The sequence below is a fragment of the Dermacentor silvarum genome, chromosome 6 (genome assembly GCF_013339745.2).
Source record: "Dermacentor silvarum isolate Dsil-2018 chromosome 6, BIME_Dsil_1.4, whole genome shotgun sequence".
NCBI classification, from domain to species: Eukaryota; Metazoa; Arthropoda; class Arachnida; order Ixodida; family Ixodidae; genus Dermacentor; species Dermacentor silvarum.
In genome coordinates, this window is record NC_051159.1 from 152,916,786 (window position 1) to 152,936,302 (window position 19,517).

Consider the following 19,517-nt stretch of genomic DNA (forward strand, 5'->3'; position numbering starts at 1 on the left):
ATCACTTATGCCACGTACACACTAGCGCAAAAACGCGCGCGGCGCGCCGCCGGCGGCAAGACGCGCGCCGCGAAAGCAGCCGCGATACGGGTTTTTGTTGCCGCGGCAGGGATCGCTCCTGGACCGATTTTTTGCGGTTTGCCGCGTGCCGCGGATGAAGGAGACCAATGAGAGCGGCCCGCTTCCGCGAAATGCGCGCGGGAACTGGTGCCATGCGGACCCGCCCGACCGCTTGTTTCTCGTTTCGCACTATCATCTGCACGCGTGAGCTCCCGGATAGTTCGAGAAGGGGAGAGGAGTCTAGTTTGTCACGTGATTGCCGCAGCGGCGCGCCGCCGGTTGGTGTGGCCGCCCTGCCGCTGCTGCGTTTTGCCGCCGCCGGCGCGCCGCGCGCGTTTTGCCGCTAGTGTGTACGTGCCATTATCGGAATGTCACTGTAGTGTTTGGCTCTTCTTTATTTTATTTAGCCACTTAGTGTGCGCCAGTGCGCATGTGCCCGTTCCTGGCCACTCCTCCAGAATGGACACGTCCCGCCACGATTCCTACGTAAAACTCGTCACACCAAACATTGTATGACTATGTGCGCGTTATTGCATAATATGATATGCTGAATGACGCTTACAACAATATCAACTGAACGTTGGTTTTACCAGATTTTTTTTTATTTTTCTTATTTCTTTATACTGTCAACCCCTAGTCAGGGTTATTTACACGAGTTTCTGAAAATGAGATAAACAACAACAATAACTGGCACAAGCTAGGATACATCCGGCCGCAGCTGCAATATAACTAAAAACAGAACACATTCGCAAGGATGGGGGAAGAATGAAATATGATACGCTTACAAGCTCGTGAGGACGAATGAACTAAAACTCTGGCAGCCCTGCCTTTTCTGGCAGTTCTAGAAATTCATCTGTTGTACGCTGTTGTGTTATAAGCATGTCGAGGCTGTTTTGCAGCGACTCCGTGTGTAACGGAGTTCCCTGTCTTTGTCCATTTTCGCAGGTGCCCGGAACCGCACAGAAGATTGCAGAGTTCAATGATTTCGACACCGTACTGAAGGGCCGCAGAGAAGAAAGATCCCAGCGCATCCCAGATCCTCCTTTCCGTGTTTCCACTCGTACCGGATCGCTACAAATGGACGCGTTTCTGTTGTAACGACGTACCAAATACAGTGCATTGGATCGAATGATGCAAAAAAAAAGCAACACTATCCTGACTTGTGTACAGTTATCAGCGGAGTCTAGCCTAGCTTTCAGCGTCTCTCTTCCGTTCATGTCCAGAGTGTTGGTAACCACTAGGTATGCCGTTCGTATCAGCTAAGCCTTTCGGGCGGCCGAGCGCTCACTGTCATGCGTAGGCGTCAACAATCAAACAATCAGTGTTCCGTCGTCGTGCGTGAATGAGAAACCTGCTATGTGTCACGTTGTTGTTGCACAAAACTAAAATTCGGTTCGTCGTTATGGGGTGATTAGACAGATGAGTTTTCTAACCCTTGTCGCTGTTATACTTAAGGGATACCCTGTTATCACTCTTTAATATGCTCGTTCAGTCGATGTATCTCCTCCCTCATTACCGCGTTCGTCGTTAACCTAAGAGGCCTAAGAAGCTTATTGTTTCCCGGATAAATAAAAATATCGCGAATGTTCTAAACTCAACAGTTACCGTTTACTGCGAGTTTCAGGGTTTAAATTGCAACTATTACATGTTATAAGCGTTGGTCGGCTTTCCAACGGCATTCTTGGCACTACGAGAGCACATCACACCCACAGCTCTCCAAAAGCAGAAATCTCGACGCCAAACGAATCAGTCCACAATATCGGCTTTTGATCAGACCATCAGACGTGTGGCCCTTGATGCAAAGCCTGCGGAGGAAACAGTGACCGGGCTATGTACTTTGAAGAAGGAAAATACAATATATATATATATATATATATATATATATATATATATATATCGTTTCGAAGCATCGTAGGCACTGTCACGCACTTGCGTGGCACTGTTCGCGATTTTGATGGCGGTCCTATAAACGCTGTCGTTTTTGTTCCCGGTCAGTGTCGGATATTGTCGGCCATTGTCGAACACCGGCTCCGATACTGGTAGCGCTTAAGAGGTCCCTTGACACTTCAAGGGATGGAATTCTAACATAATCCCTAAGGCAGCCGCTCTTTTTTTATATTCTATTCATTTGCACCTAATGGAGAATACCTAGCTCCTTTTGTTGTTCGCGAGCCAGTGCTAAGCGTTTTGCTCACGCAGAGTACCCGATGTAGTACATAAACGCAATAACGTGCGCGTGACCCTCCCTCATCAGTGCCCCCTTTTGCTTGTACTTGTTGACCTACACGCTAAGAATTCAGCACCCACAAAAGCAACGTGGTCCCGATGCTAGCATTACTCTAAGATTCATTGCCGAGCTGGCACATTTATCGAAGTCGCACTCGAGTGAACACACTAAAATGAGCAGCTTACACCGTGTAACGCTTGAAGTTTTCATGAATCACCACCTTGCCTGCAAGCATCATGTCTCAGCTAGAGTGTCGTTTATTTTTATTCTATTTTCTACTTGTTTTTCTTTTAGCTCCTTGAGGTAAATGTAACAGGAAAATAAAGTGGCGTTAAGGTAGAGGGGCGGTTGGGAGGGAAAGGCAAAAGCGATCCTAAGTAAGGTTGGTTTTATTTTGTTTTGTTTTGTTCTTTCATAAAAGGAGCTCGGCGCTCATGACGTATTGCATTCTTTGCTTTCGCTTTCAGTGCGCAGGCCGATCGAGCAGTATTAGCGACTACTACGTATCCGCGAACTTCGCAATGCAGACAGATACTGGAGTTCCAGTACGATACGAACGCATCCGATCGCACGGTGTGATCAGCCGCGGGACGACGTTGACCCACCACCCGGGGTGTTGATGAGCTTAGCGCGTAGCCAAATACCCGCGCGCGGCATAGCGCACAAACGCCGCGTGCACTGCACCGAATAGTGCTGTCGTCATCGTTCCTCGTGTTTCATCTGTCGTCAAACCACGGCAGGGCCGCGTAGATGTCGTCGCGCACTTTGTGTCTCTCAGAATGAAACGCGTTGCTTCGGTCTCCCTAGAGAGTTGGGATTTTCGGATCTGGAGTGACCGTATGCGAAAAGGCCCAGGCGCCTGCGTACTTGGAAGAACCGGCGACGTATCAGCGACGGGTCGATCTATAGGAGACCTTCGCAAAGCGGACCTCGTCGGCCGCCTTCTAAGACCTTCAGTCACTATTAGGCTTCTTTCTTCTTGCTAGTATGCGACATGTCTTTCGTTTCAATAAAGACGTTATACCCAGCAAACTTCACTGTGTGTTACGAAGTCACTTTGGCGGAAAATCAGTGAAAGACTGAACTAGGTGCCATTGTTCTTTGTGTTTCTTTTTTCTTTTTTCAAAGTTGTACAAGTATTGTAAGAGTCCTGAAACGTCACTCTTTGACTTGGCAATCACCGAAACTTCCAGCGCATCTGCGACTATGCGGTGTGGTTGGTGACACTTGATACTTCGTGGTGACACGATGGCAACGATACGTAGAAACAACGTAAGCACCACGTCTGTCGTCATCAGCATCAAATCATGCCTCCAATAAACGTTTAGTGGCTAAGGTGAGAGCAAGAGTAGTAGTAGTAGTAGTAGTAGTAGTAGTAGTAGTAGTAGTAGTAGTAGTAGTCAAAATAAAAGGGTGAGGTTCGCTTCATGCGGACAAGAGCAACAATGTCTCAAGCAATCCCTACTGAACGTCATACAAGAAAGAGGGTTCTTAGGAAGGTGGAGACGAATATATATATATATATATATATATATATATATATATATATATATATATATCCTGCGCTCCAGAGACACCCCTTGTTCGATTACTGTTGATCTTCTTCCTTAGTATGCAGCTAATAATGGCTTTCCTGCTTCATTTCGTCCTCACAAGGACATTGCGCAGTCGTCCCCTAATGTTCCCCGACAATGCTACCATAATAAGAAATACTGGGCACTATGATCAAAGCAACGCAACTATAGACGTGCCCATTACCCACGTATTTCGCCACAGCGTCTTCAAACAGCGCGTCCGCGTAGCTTCGGCACATGACGCCCACCGCCTATACCCGACGAAAACTCTCTGTGGCAGCGCCGCCACAGCTACGGAGCCAAAGCCCACATTCTTTTACTGCGCATCTGCTTGTAGTCCGCGAATGTAAGCAACTAGAAGCTACGTAGCGTAAAACAATTATTTTAGAGCGCAGCTCTTATTGGCCCGTTCCTGCGGCGAGAGTCGGCGGCGGCGTAACTGAGCGAACGAGCCCAACAGGGAATAATGAGAGACGCCAGCCGCGAAAGGCGGAGACCAATGAGAGCGGCCCCTTCAGTGATGTGTGCGCGGGAAACTGGTTTCATGCGGACCCGCCCGACCACTCGATGCGTACTCGTATCTGGTCTCAGCCGGACCGCTAGCTTCGTACTATCGTCTGCTCGCATAAGCTCTCGCTCGCGCTTGTTTGGTGTGCTTGGTTTGGTCTCGTTGGCTCTTGTTTTGATTGTCATGGTTTGCGATTTTTTGTAATCTGATTGTATGCGCAACGCGAATTGTGTAGTACTTTCTGGAAGCCAAGTGGCACCAGCGATTACACTGGAGCCTTCGACGAGTCATGTATAAAAGCCGACGCGCTCGATCCGCATATCAGACATACGACGATTGCCAACTCAGCGACATGTCTCTCTCATTCTTTTTCTTGATATATTGCGAAATGAAAACACGTATAGAGGTGCGCTCAAGTTTCGCATTAGGAATTATCGTAATCATCGCTGAACTTTCTTTTTTTTGTTTAAGATTTATTTCATAATAGAATACTTGCATAGGAAAAAGATTCGCGTTCTTGCTGTTGCTAGTTTTCTGGCTTTCTTGTGTCAATGTGGTTTTCCTGGTCCCATAAACCACCAGCAAAAAGTGGAGGACGCTTAAATTTCACATTTACGAGTGGAACGCGATAGCCTTATCGGGCCCCGTTCGGATCGCATTTTTATTTGAGTAAGCTTCACTGCAACACAGAACGTGGGAAAGCCAGCTTACAAAGATCAAGCGCACACCGATTCCTTTAAAGTCGGCTTCACTTTAAAGATATATGCATTGCTGGGAAGACGTCTTTCCAGGGGCAATATAAGTCGTCGTGTATTAAAATGTGGAGGCCCTGGGACCTTTTTTTATTATTTTATTAATTGTTTGCTATTTCCCCAACCGGCGCACGTGTCCAGAACGCATTAGGCAGGCTAAGTCCCAATTTTACCTGCCGAGGATGCGAGCGCCATCAGGATAGGATTTTCGCAAGTAAACTACCCGAGCGCGCCGGTGTTGGTATGGTAGAAATGCTGGAAAATGGGTTTGCGTTTCAGTTTCTTCGTAACAGAATTGTTTTCTCGTACATTCAAATTACAATCCGACGCCACCATGTCTGTACGTTGTGGTTAAGTCGTACTTTACCATTTTTCTGACGGATCTCACTGTGAGAAATTCAATTTCTGTTCACTAACACCTTGCGCTTCGCGTAGGGCATGCGCGGTCGGGGTGTTTCGGGATTACTTTATCCGCCACGGACTCCGACGCCGGATTTTCTGTGACACGGGGCCCTCAACGCTATCGCGTTAAAACGTCGGCACTACTTCGCGCAGTAACACAAGAGCTCTGAATCTCCGCACGCGCGAGCGCGTGCGCTTAGCTTTGGCATTGCTGCCACAGAAAGTTGTCGTCGGGTATAGTACAGAGCGAGCAAATCTACGTCCTTCCCGCTTTGATCTGCGTGCGTTCGGGCTCTCCTGCTGGGAATGAAGCCAGCCGGTCTGTCATGCCGCCTAGAGAGGTTTCCTTTTGTCATTATCAGCGGGGACCCTTTTGGGGTGGGCGTCGCGACGGTAGCTTGCATCACTCCCAGCCTTCATTTCCGGACGCGCGCAGGCGACGGCGCTCTTTCCTGCGGCAAGCACCAAGCAGACGCATAATTCAAGCAGGTTGGTCTGAAACATCTCCGTGCCGAGATGCCTCTCCTCAAGCGCGCAGGAATCCCCGAGAATGCTATTTCTCGCCCATAGCCAGGGATTCTCGAAGGAATTAAGACACGGTGATCCGCAGCGAGGCCGCTTGCCTCTCGAGCGCCGCTCGAGCGGCATATGTGAAGCCCTCCTACATATATCTTCCCGGATACTAACTGCGTCCTAAGTAACCCTCGTATGGTAGGCTTCATTTTATCGTTCTTATAAGCGTCTTTTTTCTGTTTATTATTTTCTCCGTGCTTTTAAACAGGTGCCCGGTAGAGGCAGATCTTACACGCCTTCACACTATAGCCACGCATCAGCGGAGGTTAACAGCGTTTCAAAGAACCTGAGTGCAGTACTGGCTGTCTCTGCGTGATAAAACAGGAATATGCATGATTAATAACAGTGTTATTGCAGAAGCTGCCATTCATAGTGGCGAAAATGCGGGTAAACAGAAAGGTTGCATCTGTGCACTGCCGTAGTCGTCTTGCAGCATAACTTGCAACAGTATCAACACAATACCTGTAATGGCTTGAAAAATGGGTCAGAACCCGTCCCCGGAACAGCACTGGTGTAGATTAAGGCGGCCGGTTTTAATGCGAAAGCACTATGTGCCCCATGAAGCGGAAAATCCGGCGTCCATCCTGCGTTGGCATCCGTACAGCGTTGACATGGTACCAAAACCCACGTGACCAAGTGGTGACGTCACGTTTCAATGTCAATAAAAAGCGGCCTGGCCCACACTCAAAAAATTTACTTTTCCCGATTCGAAAATTCAGTTGACCCACGTTCAAAACCGGCCTGGCCCATTCCCAAAATTGACTTGGCCCACTTCCAAAATTTGGGTGTCCCACACCCAAAATTGATTTTGCCCAATTAGAGCACATTTATTTATTTATTTATTTATTTATTTATTTATTTATTTATTTATTTATTTATTTGCTTATTTATTTATTTATTTCCATTACTAAAAATACAATGCTGCATACAAATGCTGTCACATGACCAAGCGATCACGTCATGTGACGTAGTCAGGTGACCAACTAAGAACCTTAAGCTGCAAGACCACATGACCAAGCGATCACGTCATGTGGGAATGCTCACATGACGTGATCACAGCTCGGAATGGACGTCGATATAGTCGACACGCCCAGACAAGCCGCTGCCTCGCCAAAGAACGCAAAAAGTATCGCGCGGAAGAGTGAGAATGCTTTCGCATTCAATGCACGTAAGGAGACTTAAGTGCCTCTGTAACTTTTTTTGTTGGTTGTGTATCAAGAAGACAGTGTTGCTTTAGCACCCGGTAAGCAAAGTACAACAGACCTAAGAACTACCTGGCAATCGCAGAGTGCGATTTCTAGACAAACAGTCCTAGCAACGAGAAGTCGTGCATGCAGCGTGTGCTAGTCATGACCATCAGGTAAACGCGTCAGAAAATACTCTAATAGGTTACCTTGAGGCAGCACGCAATAACTCACTAGTAAGCTCACTCGCTGTGCATAAGTAATTCCATTGTCTCTTACACGTATACCGAGTTGTCACATAGCCGCCACTTCCTCACAGCGCCCTACGCGCAAAGACGCTGTTTTCTCGCAGAATTTAGATCCGAGGAAATGTTTGACGGCAACCAGAGTGAACAACAAAATGCGAACTTCAAGTCACGTGCGAGTATTGTGAAGTAGCCTTTATTAGTATAGCGGTTGCAGCGTGCACTTGGAGGTTGTCGCTATAACAAGATGATAAAATGAGAGTGGTTACCCTGTGGCTTAGGCAAGAATGTCATGGACCGCAATGTCATGGAGCAATGGCGGGCTTGCAGGCGAAGGAACGCATCTATCAACGCCGACGAAGACACAGACACACCTGAGGAGCTCAGTGTATTGTGCCCACTATGTCACGCAGAAGAAGCCAAGCAAAATATTAAACACTTGCTTTGGGACTGTCTCGCCACTGACGATATCCGAGATAAGTTTACCGGAGCATGTGGTGCAGAAGCGCAGAAATGTCGTCTGATATGGCAATTCGCAACGAAGATCGACCTCATCGGTCTGACCAGACTGGACCTCGGCACCTTTAGTGTGACTACCTCGATAACCTCGCCCAGCAACCCCTATACCTTACCCAGGTCATAGATCCATTCCTTTTGCAAATAAAAAGTTCATTCATTCATTCATTCATTCAAACGTGTGCACCACACATGTTCCTCAGACGCCAGAGTCTAAATATCTGGCGCACCTGCAGGGTACAAGCCGACAAAGTGACACGTAAATCACCATAAATCTCCATTATAATCCAGCTTCAAACGTCGCAGAAGCCCTAAAAAACACGCACACACCTCGTTACAATAAAATCTTTCTTCAACATCTCACAAAGAGGACGTCTCGAATAAACAGCGCCGCTTGCTTGCTCTCGGCAACGGATCGGTATATACGTTAAATAATGCTCAGTGCACGTCTTTTGTTTGTTTTTTTTTCCATTTTTTTTTTCTTGCATGAACCATGCCACTCTTTTCATATTATATACTGTTCACTTCAAACAGATTCACCTCTAAACAAACAAAGCGTCTCTTGCCACCCGCTGTAATTTTTCAACATACTCTCCCATCGAACAACGAATTTTCTCGTTTAAAAAAAGTGATTTCACTTGAACTGCCAGGAACAAATGATTCACTGTTATTCCTCTCTTTCTAAGAATAGAATCATCGTCTTTGTAGGGTTATACTTCGTGACCAAACAGGCGATAGTACGATGCAGCGAGATAAGGTGGATGCTCCCACAGCTCGGAATGGAGTTTCTGGGGAGTGTCGGGCTGCGGAGTGCGAACGTGCCAATGTCTGTCAAACACACAACCCCTCTGACATGTACAAAGAGTAGGATTCAGTTATCCAGTGAGCGTCTTACTATAACAAGTCTGTTGGCTGTTGACGCTGGTTCTTGATAATAATCCAGTAATGACACACTATATTTTCAGGAAACTGTTTGAATTATATGGTGTGGGTACGCGCTAGAAAACAATGACTGTAGGTAACTTTAGAAACAGCACCACTTAAAAACATGGACACAAAATGAGTCGATGACACGGCGCTTGTGTCGTTGTGTCACTTTGTGTCCGTGTTTTTGCGTGGCGCCTTTTCGAAAGTAAACCCCCAAAAATCTCGCCCAACTGTCAGTTCTGCTTGAATGTTGGTGAGGCACACGAGGACACATACCAGAGCAGAGAGTCAACTTAAATTTCAATTATTTTAATTACAATCAATTTTACAGATCATGGCTGATTCTCGAACTTCTATGACTTCTATGTGGCACCTGATTTAAGACGTGTCCATTACGCGCTCCAATGTTTGCTCTCAGGCTCATAGTTACGAACTCAAGCGCCGTGGCCTGCAATAATTCTGCCGCGGTTTCGTTCGTGTTAGAGTCGCGTTCCAAATATCGTTCGTACGAATGTATCCGCTTGTGCTCTTCTCTAAATTGGTTTGCCACACACACCACACGCTTTATTACAGAGCTCACTTTAGACACGTCACAACAACCACAGTGGCGTGACGACGTCAACAGTATGACAGAAAAGACGAGCAGACGGAACGACAACCTCAGCAAAACCAGTTTCGGGCTTTTAACTGTTGTAGCGGTAAAATCTCAGCGGGGGAACAGGCATCGCAGCGCGATATTTTACATCGTTGGTGGATCGCGGGTAAGGATAAGTTGGGAAGCACTGCTGTCACCCTATGTGCCACAACGGAGGCACTGGCCAAACAAAAGTACACTATTTCTTACTTAGAAGCTGGTTTGTTAAACTGGATCCCGACTAGTTGGAACGAGAAGAATACTGCATGGCTTTCAAAGAGGGCTGAATTAAACACACCGACACTTTTTTTTCCTCTCCAAGCTTGACAAAAACAAAAAAAAAAACGTTTTGCTGTTTACAAACACAGACCATGCCAAGTTTGTACACGCCATGTTTTTGCTACAGGAATTGAGCTGGCAAGAAAGACAATCGCGAGCAGCAATAGTGCGGCAAAACTGAAGCTCGGAACGGACCTTTTAAACGTGTGTTATTTTTCCAGCTAATGACAAATTTACAAATCAGTTTCGCCGTAGATTACACCTTAAGTTATATCTGTATGTGAAGCATACTGCTTTCCTTTTATTTGAAAACATAGAAAGTGGCGTCTTTTAGGTTAAACCAACTTTTAAAACACGCTTTCTTTTACATCGGCATAGTAAGCCGGTAGGACACGGGACCGAAAGAGCCTCTTTATTGGGGCCGCAGGTTAACTGCTGCCAAGGTACGTGAACACCTGCCATGCTTTCCCAACAAACCTCCTCGTCTACGATATCATGGGGAAGCCAGGCAGTGAGACACACAACGAGATTTTCCCTGCACTGGGAGCTTGTGTGCTTACACCCCACCTCACAGAAAGAAGTTAAATCGTCGTACTGATATACACGCTGTACATACCACTAATATCCTCTGAGAACCAAGATACACTCGGACGTTACGCTCGCTGCAGGATGCATTGACGATGTCACTGCCACTTCTTTTCGTACGCCAGTTGCGTGTGGAATGTGAGTGACCGCACATTAACTACAATTTCAACTCACACCGTAGTGGACATCATCATCATGCCGCAACAAGCCGCCCACGATGCAACCGTCTCTACTTGAAGTACCGTCATTACGTCGTCAGCACCAAGTGCTTAGGCCTCACGCCTGCGGCGGTTCTGCCTTCTTCTGCGCTATACGACTGCAAGATGGCCACCTCGTTTGGGTAATTTTTAAGTAGAAAGCGGCTCGAGAGTGAGCGCTAGGTTTGCGAGGCAGAGAGGAGTCGTACTGTCACCTAAGCTCCCCTAACTCTGCCGAAACACTGGCTGTTATCTGTGGTCACCGGGCATTCTGCGATCACTCATACATGTAACATGTATAAGTGATTACACTTGTACATGTTACATGTGTAGTGGGGATGAAGCAACGGACGCAGCAGTGGGACTCTGTCTTGGCTGGAGGTGCGAGCGTAGACTGCGAGCTGCTGACGCCGGCTGAGACTGTCTTTGTGCCCGTCGTGCAATCGTTCCGCCTGCCGTCCGACGTTAATACGCCTTCCAAAGTGGTGGAGGTGCGGGGTATCGATCCGCGTACCTCTCTAAATGTTGAAATTTGGTGCCTTGAAGCACCAAATTTCAACATTTAGAGTATAACTTCTGGAATGTATTTTGGAAATTACTACGAATCTAGGTACAAGCTCAAGAGTGCTTCGTTACTGCTATATCTGTAGCATTGTTTTTTTTTTTTTCTACTCTTGGTACCGGGCACTTTTTGGTATTAACCCAGGTTATAGGATCAAGGCTAAGAAAGAGCAAGGAAAGTGAAACCAAACGTCCCCAGTTTAACAAAAAAAATCGTGGAGTCTAAATGGAACGTTTAGGTAAGTAGCACAATTCTTGACTGCATTTTCCTTAGGTGGAAGTATTGAATACAATGGACGAAAGCAGTTTTCCATCCTACTACTACAGCAAGTGAATTTGAGATGTTAAAACTGCTGGTGAAGTCTTGCTTTATAAGTGCACAAAAGTAGAGGCAACAGCCTAAATGCATTTTCTGAGCAGCTTGTGTCTCTCTATGCCCGAGTAGCTCCTGCTGGACATGTAACTTGTGCATTTTTTAGGAGTTCTGTATGATTGCACAATGTTGCAAATACCTAGCCTAAAACTATTTTTGCAGGTCAATGTGGATATGAAAACACCTTTACTTAAAGAGAGGGAAATGTTGGCTCAGAGGAACATAGAATCCGTGAGGCATAAACTAAGTAAGTCTGCGTCATTTTGTTCTTGGGCATTCTCCTTTTGGCTTTTGTACAATTAGATCCGTGATGGGTGCATTGATTACTTTGTCATCTGCATAGCTTTCCTAGCTTCATTATTTTTATCTGTTAATGTTAAATTTTATTTTACACGGTCTTGTTAGCTTCAGTCCACCTACTTTTTTTTAATTCCACGCATGAGAAATTGACAGTAGTTGACGTTACAGTGGCCTGAAAGCAGCTGCGTTACTTGTTTAGGAGGCAATATGTTTTGTCGATTCCATGCAAAGTAAATGGGGGCCATCATTTTGCAACTAGACTGCAGACAAGGCATATGTCAAATATCTATTGACTCTGCCCCAAGCTTAGTCCCCCATGAAAAAAGTGGTAAAATCGTAATTAGCAAAGATGTCAGGCATAGAGACACTGCCTCTGCAATGCTATTCATTGTATGCTTAGAGGAGGCATCAGAGTACTGGAATTGCAGAGGTTTTGAAATAAAAGTTAATAGTGAATGCTTTAGTGATTTGAAATTTTGTGATGACACTGTCTTATTGAATCACGAGACAACTCCAGAGGATGATGGAGAAACAAAAAAAAAGTGAAGCAGTAGGTTGGGCCTAGCAATTAGCTGTTCAACTGGTAGAGAACAGAACATCAGTTCACCATAAAACGTGAAACAATAGAACTGGTAAATAAATATATTTACATTAGCCATGCCGTAAACATTAACCCAGGCCATAAGAGTGAGATATGTAAGAAGCTAAGAATTGGGTGGAATATATTTCGCCGGTACTCAGAGTAGCCGCTTGCCAGTATTGTCAGGATGTACACTTGCAAAAGCTATATCTTATCACTACTCACCTATAGGGCAGAAGTCAGAGGATAATGAATGGGGTTGAGATAAATTAAAGATTAACATGAAAGGGCAGGAAGAGAACTGAATTAACTATGAAATGAATGCTAGTAATGACATAACTGCTGAAACCAAGAAAAAAATATATGCCTGGGCAGTGCGTTAAGTGTAAAAAAAATAGAAGCAGATCATCACTTAGGTTGAAGTTGTGGATTCGAAGTAAGAGCAAGTGTGGTATTGGTGACAAAAAGGACATGGGGAGTTGAAATTATTAAATTTAGGGGGTTGAGGCTGGTGCATCTGGTACGTAATGGTAAATAAAAGGAAAATTGGAGATGCCTTCTTTCAGATTAGTTATAATTAGGCTGACGATAGGGGTAAAGCGCAGACTGAGGTACTCAGACAACTGTCTCTTTATAACAAATTTCTTCTTCTATAAAAGAGCCGTGAGCTAAGATCAGTGTCGGAAATCACTCTGCTCCCTCAATGCTGTATTGTAATGTGGCCGCTCATCATATGCTAACGGCCTGAGTACTGTAATTTAAACCTCCATAGCCTGAAAGTCACTTCGTAGGTAGTGTTATAAAGTCTCTCCCTGAAGCACACAAATATTTTATTCTTACGCTCTTTTGTTTCGTTTTTTGCAGATTTTTTCAGACTGAACAAGGTACAAGATGGATCAAAATATCTTATATCAAAGATCAGATAGAAAGTGATTATGTAAAAGTTATTTCTTTTGTCTCGAATGGATATATGCCAAATGCAGAATCCAGGTGTGTGGAGAACTTCAATAAATAGCAGTATTGGCCATTTCTACTGCATTGTCTTCTTGTATAGCATATTTACACTTTACATTTTACAGCGTTGGCCTAATCTATGCATGCATTGTTTATGCTTTGTCTGAATGCCATAGGTACAGTCTGTGTGAAACAGACTGTACCTATGGTTTTCCCCTAAGTGTAAAACAGACTTTACCTGCATAGTAGAAAAGCAGTAGCGCTGTTACTGTGTAAATCAGATTAAATTAATTATGCACCATGAAATAGCGTGGTAATGAAGATCGAGAATATGTTTTGTACACACTACAAATGACCTAAATTGACAAATCAGCATGGCTTCCTTTCCAGTAGTATGGGTAGACAGCTACCTACGTAAAAGAAGATATTATAGTCTTCATTTTGCTCTGCAAAGGTTAGAAAACCAGAAAAATGTGTGTGCGCTCATCTCACAGGCCACGTCATATATATTACGGCCTAACGGTTAGAAAGCCACAAAATGCTGGCATGAATGTTTCACAGCACACTCCATATTTTACAGTACGCTACAAAACGAGAAAACGCTGGTACCGAAGTTTTACACGCCACTGTATATTTAACGGCGTAAAGGCTAGAAAACATAAAATTGGTGCAGCGTAGACTTTAAGGCTGTGGTTTATTTTCACTAAATCAAGGCTGTGGAGTGAAAAAACAGTGGTTATATTTTTTTCTACGGGATATCATTATATAGACGGCATTGATGCCATATACTTAAAATACCGGTCACAATTTTTTTTTTTTTACTGTAAACGTTTCGCAGCATCAGCTGCCGGTGCTATCACTGTAAAAACTACGGCGAATTTCTTACACTGTAGTGGCGCGAATTGGTCGTCTTCGAGAGTAGCCCTTTTACTTAGCACCAGACGTCTGCCAGGAATATGCCGCACGCAACAGTCGTTGCTTGCGCGACAACGCGATGTGAGCCATGCTGTCAATATTGGGTTTTCAATATTCGCGCCAAATCCCGCCTCGAACGACTCTGTGGCAAGTTTTCGACTGTTCTCGCTGCTCTCGCGTTCTTCGGGCGAGCAACTAGCGCACTCTCGATGACGTAAGAAACAGCACGAGTGACTGTAAACGAAGTCCGAAGACGACAAGCTGAGTAACAAAGTTTCTGTGAACTACGCATGGAGCGCGAGAGTGAAAAGGCTTCGGCGCATTAAGCTTACTGCTGCTATACTCCGAAGCACAACGACCTGCAATAAGGTCCGTATTTTTAGCTTCTTTATATCCTCCGCGCCGTCGCGTCTCTTTCCGAAATGCAACACCAGTGCCAATCACAGTTCACTGGCCTTTTCATGTAAGCAAAGAACAAAAACAAAGAAAAAGGAAGACAAAGTTCCGCTAAAAGAAGGAAAAAAAATTGAAAATCAGAGGAGTTCGACCTCTTGTGGAATTTGGTTGGTCAGGCTAAATTTAAGAAGAGTTCCGAAGAGGCGGGAGTATAGAGTAGGCAAGATGAGAGAGAAGGTTCGGGGAGAGAACAATTTGCTGCACGAAGCAAGCCCCTGATTGACGTTCGATTTGCGTTTCGCATCGCGGCAAGCGAGACAAAGATAAATGAATAGAAAACCGCCCGTAAGAACTTTGTCAACACTTCTCCCTCGTTCGGCCCGAAAAAACAAAACAGTAATTTGTTCTGGGGCAAAACATGGTGAAAGGCGAAGCGAAGAAGATTCCCTTTCTGGAAGACACGCGGACCTCCCAAGTGCAGAAAGCACCCGATGCTTTGGCAGTTCAGAGCAACCAGACCTGATTGGCGTATGCGAACGGCATACAGCCTCTTTCTTTAAATTATCTCGGTAGATTCTCGCGAGCCGTCAGACATGGACAACAACAGAGGCGCGCCTTAAGTGCATTCCAGCGTCTCTAACTTATCCAAAATTCAGACTCCGCGAACCCTGCGGGGCCGAGGAAACGCTCTCTACTATGAAACCTGGAATATTTGCAGCAACTGCTGGTAACTACAAATTAACGTTTCCTCCCGTTTCCCGCTTACCTTCAGCCTCTTTGCATGTCCACAATGTGTTTAGTGTTGGGCAGGCTGCAATAGGGTAATTAACACAGTCTACATGTCTGATGCCTTTGTTTTTCATACTAAGCTGCCCAAGAATACGTCTGGGGTTGTCTTTTAAGGGCAACAGAGGCTATATATGGCGAGTTATTAAATGCAATCGCCCATGATGGTGTCTAAAAAAAGATGTACCTTCGAAAAAAAAAGCAGAAGAAGAAAGAAAGCAGATATGTGCCCGTAAAGGTATTGCTCCGTATTCTGTCGACAATATACTAGTTATTTGGTTATATGTGCAATGTCTCTTAACATAGTTCGCTGTGATATTGCGAGTTTTTTCGCTGCCATTGTTCAGCATGAAGCGTAGTAAAAACGTAACTTCGTTAAAAAAAATACAGACGACACGTGTGACTGCACCATAGTTATAGTTACACATAATACACTCTCACGTGTGATTAACTAAGTTATGCGTGTACATGTCCGGCGCGAACACGAAGAGAGGCTATCGCGGAATGTGTTTTGCAAGGAAGCGCAAGGCAGCAAACCTCTGCACATGCGTTATTTGTTTTCCGTCTCATTTTTCTTTTCGTCCCGCGAGCATTTCAGTCAGCAACACCCACTCTCGTCGCGAAAGGTCGGATTACAGCTTATTAGGAGCTCTTATAAATGCTTCGCTCTGGGGAACGCCCCGCACCTGTTATTGCCGTTAATGGAGCTGTCAAACTTGGAGCAGCATGTTCGTGGATGGAGATCTATGGCGACGAAAAGTAATATCAGATCGCCTGATCCGGTTACCCGAGCACGCACTAATCTTCTTGTCTTGCTGGTCGGCTTCCGCCCGAGGTGCCCCTCTTGGCAACGTCCTTAGCGACTCCGACTTCACAACCACCGCGCTCATACTCTTCACGGCGCTTTTTTGTTTCGTGCATCAACTTAATCAGCCCTTTTATCTATAGATCCACGAATGTTAGGACACCCTTGAGTCCTTTCATTTTTATGGTTTACGATCAGGCAGAAGAGAGAAGAGATAGAAATAACATTTATTAGCACCGAACTATTATTATCCGGAACTAAAGCCCAAGTCCGGGCCTCCTGGTAGGCTCATGCCTCCTGGCCCAGCACGTTCTTGACGTGCTGCACCAGAAGCGGCCACCATAGTTTTTCAAACCTTCGTGGGGGAGAGCGTTTTAATTATAAATTTGCATGGCGGTAACATGCCACTGTTTAGTGACCACACTGTCTAGACAGAGCGTTTAATGTTTGCGAAGAAAGCGCGCGTTTTATCAATGAGCTGACTGTGACTGAAGACAAAACTGTTGTTAATTAGGAATGCGGGAAACACATTCGCCCAGTTTGGTATCACGGCTACGATGGGTAGGTGTGCCGACTGGCGCGTCTGGAGCGTAGTTCACCGCTTCTCCGCGTCATGACGCAAAATTTGCGCTGCGGTCAGTAGAACGGTTCCGCAGCGCGCGTCGTCTGCTACAGGGGGCTGGCGGCGAGCAAAAAAAAAACGCATTGGAATAGTTGTATGTCGTCTGTTCGTTTCAGTTTCAAAGGTGAAAAACTCCGCGTCTCTCGTACTGTTTGCAAGTTCCTAAGTGATGTGGAATGTTCCAGGCCGGAAAAATGACCGGCGAGATTAGCGGCGGCATTGCTCCACCAAAGAAGACCACCAAGGAGACTTACTGCTTCGCTCCGAACTGCAAGTCGGGCTATAAATTGGGAGAAAGACAGCGGAAATGTTCCGCTGTCTGACAGCGGAAATCTTCGCCCCGGGCTGCTCAGTAGCTTGCTCAGTATCGGAGACGTTAATGAGCAAGCCGTACACCGAAACGCATACGTCGATGAGCTCCTCGACATTGGAAATTTGCAAACCGCACATGAGGTGCTCAGCGCCTGCGACATCGAGCACTGCTGCGCTGCTACAGGGAAAATAAAAGTGACTCTAGGCTTATATTCTATATAGCAGGCTATGTAGCAACGAAGTTCCTGCAAAGAAGCAAGTGCTCCGATTGCTCAGGGAGATTACTGAATTCAATAGAATGAGTAGGTCAGGGCTGTTGCTCCCTTCTGAAGCACTAAAAAAACTGGTAGCATCGCTCGAAGACGCCCTCACGCTGTTCTTCAGTTTGAATGAGTTACGAAGGAACAGTATCGCCGACTTTGCATCCTTTCTGCAGCTGAATCATTCGAATTTGATCGGACGTGAGCGGTACAAGAAAGAGCTCACAAAAGATGTTGTGAAGTTCTATTCAATTACGCTCCTTTACTTTCTTGTCAAAGACAAGAACATGGCGCGCGAAAGCAACAGGGAGAAGAGGAATCACCTGAAGTGGAGGCGTGTGCTGTGAATATTGTTATGATGTGGTGGACCAACGTTGCAACCTTGCTGGCGCTAGGCTATTTATAACTCAATTATAACGCAAGTTATGAGAGCGTTTCTCGTATTTTAAATATGTTCATGAATATAGACCAAGACGTATTGCTTTATTTTATTGCAACCAAACAGTGAACCATGTGCACTTACCAACCCAATTCGTCTCGTAACAATTAAATACCGTAACTGAGGCAGCAATAAACACAATAGCTGGATTTATCGAAATTGAAACATTAGAACTTACTTAATGTCACGTAAACACGTTTCCATATACCGTATAAAACCACTGCAGTATTTTTTATGCATGTAAAAAATGCATCTACGTATTTAATGCAATGGGCTGGAGCGCCGCGTTAAAACCAATAAATGTGACCGATCTCCAAACTAGAAATCTTGACTTCAGCATATCGTGTCTTCTCAGTAGACGACAGTAACAAGTTCCCCATTCTGGCCTTGCTACACTGCTCAAAATGGCATTGTATAACGCGTACTTCAAAGCTAGAGCAGAGGCAGCGATGCTATCAAACACGCTGCTCGTCTACACAGCGCAGCCGACGTTGCACGCAGCTCAGCCGTTATACTGTCCGCTGCGCCGCTTCTGCGTCATGATGCGGAGAAGTGGGGAACTACGCTAGGTCGGCACAACTACCCATCTAGCCACCGTATCACGGCTATAGCTGTTGACATGCGTGGCATATATATATATATATATATATATATATATATATATATATATATATATATATAAAGGAGATTTGTGCGCGGAACAACGATTCCTCAGTCCTCGAAGTGCCGTGCATTATGCTTTTCTTTATTTTTCATGTGTTATAGCGTTCGCTAAAGCTGCTATTTACCTTCATATATATATATATATATATATATATATATATATATATATATATATATATATATATATATATATATATCGCTCATAGACATTGACGTTTTGGAGCTGAAACGAGGTCACGGGCACGGGTACGATACCCGGTCGCGGCAGCCGCATTCTTATGGGGGCGGAATTCAAAAACGCTCTTGCAATTAGGTTTATGTGCGCGTAAGACAATCCCGGGTAAATGCAATATAATTACAGTGTTTTCCATTACCCCTATTCAACAGCCCATGCGTTGGTTTAGGACGTTGAACCTCTCGAACTAAAATAAAAATTAAATCCTATTAAGAGTCGGCGAACTGTTGCTCCTCAACCTTTAAATAAAAGCACCGTATTTCTGCTGAATTTTCACCACCTCAATCCTGCACCGAACTTTATCAGCTAAAGGGTATTGTCGTAAATTAAGTGATGATTAAAATGGGAAACTAGGCTCCTTCTGAGGCGGTTATCTGAAACATCTGCCACTATGAAGAAACAGCCGCAAACCATGCAATCACAATAAATAAAATTAACTGGGAACTTAAAATGCTTATAATGAGGCGCCACCTACGCCAGCACGTGCAACAAGCACGCAAATATGTTGATTAGTCACGAGTTAAAGCAGTACCAGGACTTAGAAAACACTGAAGCAAGGTGTGAGACTGGGCTATAGATGGCATTTCATCACGATGTGCACAGCGCGGCCGACAGACAAAGACGAAATAGGGACGACGAGGACAAGCACTGGC

The 19,517-nt window shown here is 45.2% G+C and overlaps 1 protein-coding gene across 2 annotated transcripts in view; it reads left to right on the plus strand.

Annotated features, from left to right (window-relative positions):
* Positions 1 to 3,319, plus strand: part of LOC119456258 (uncharacterized) — a 159,416-nt gene extending 156,097 nt beyond the window's left edge. For both annotated transcript variants that reach the window (XM_037717910.2, XM_037717912.2), the window contains exon 3: positions 1,006 to 3,319. The gene's annotated coding sequence lies outside the window, so the exon portion shown is untranslated. The remainder of the gene's footprint in view (positions 1 to 1,005) is intronic.
* The last annotated feature ends 16,198 nt before the right edge of the window (positions 3,320 to 19,517 follow it).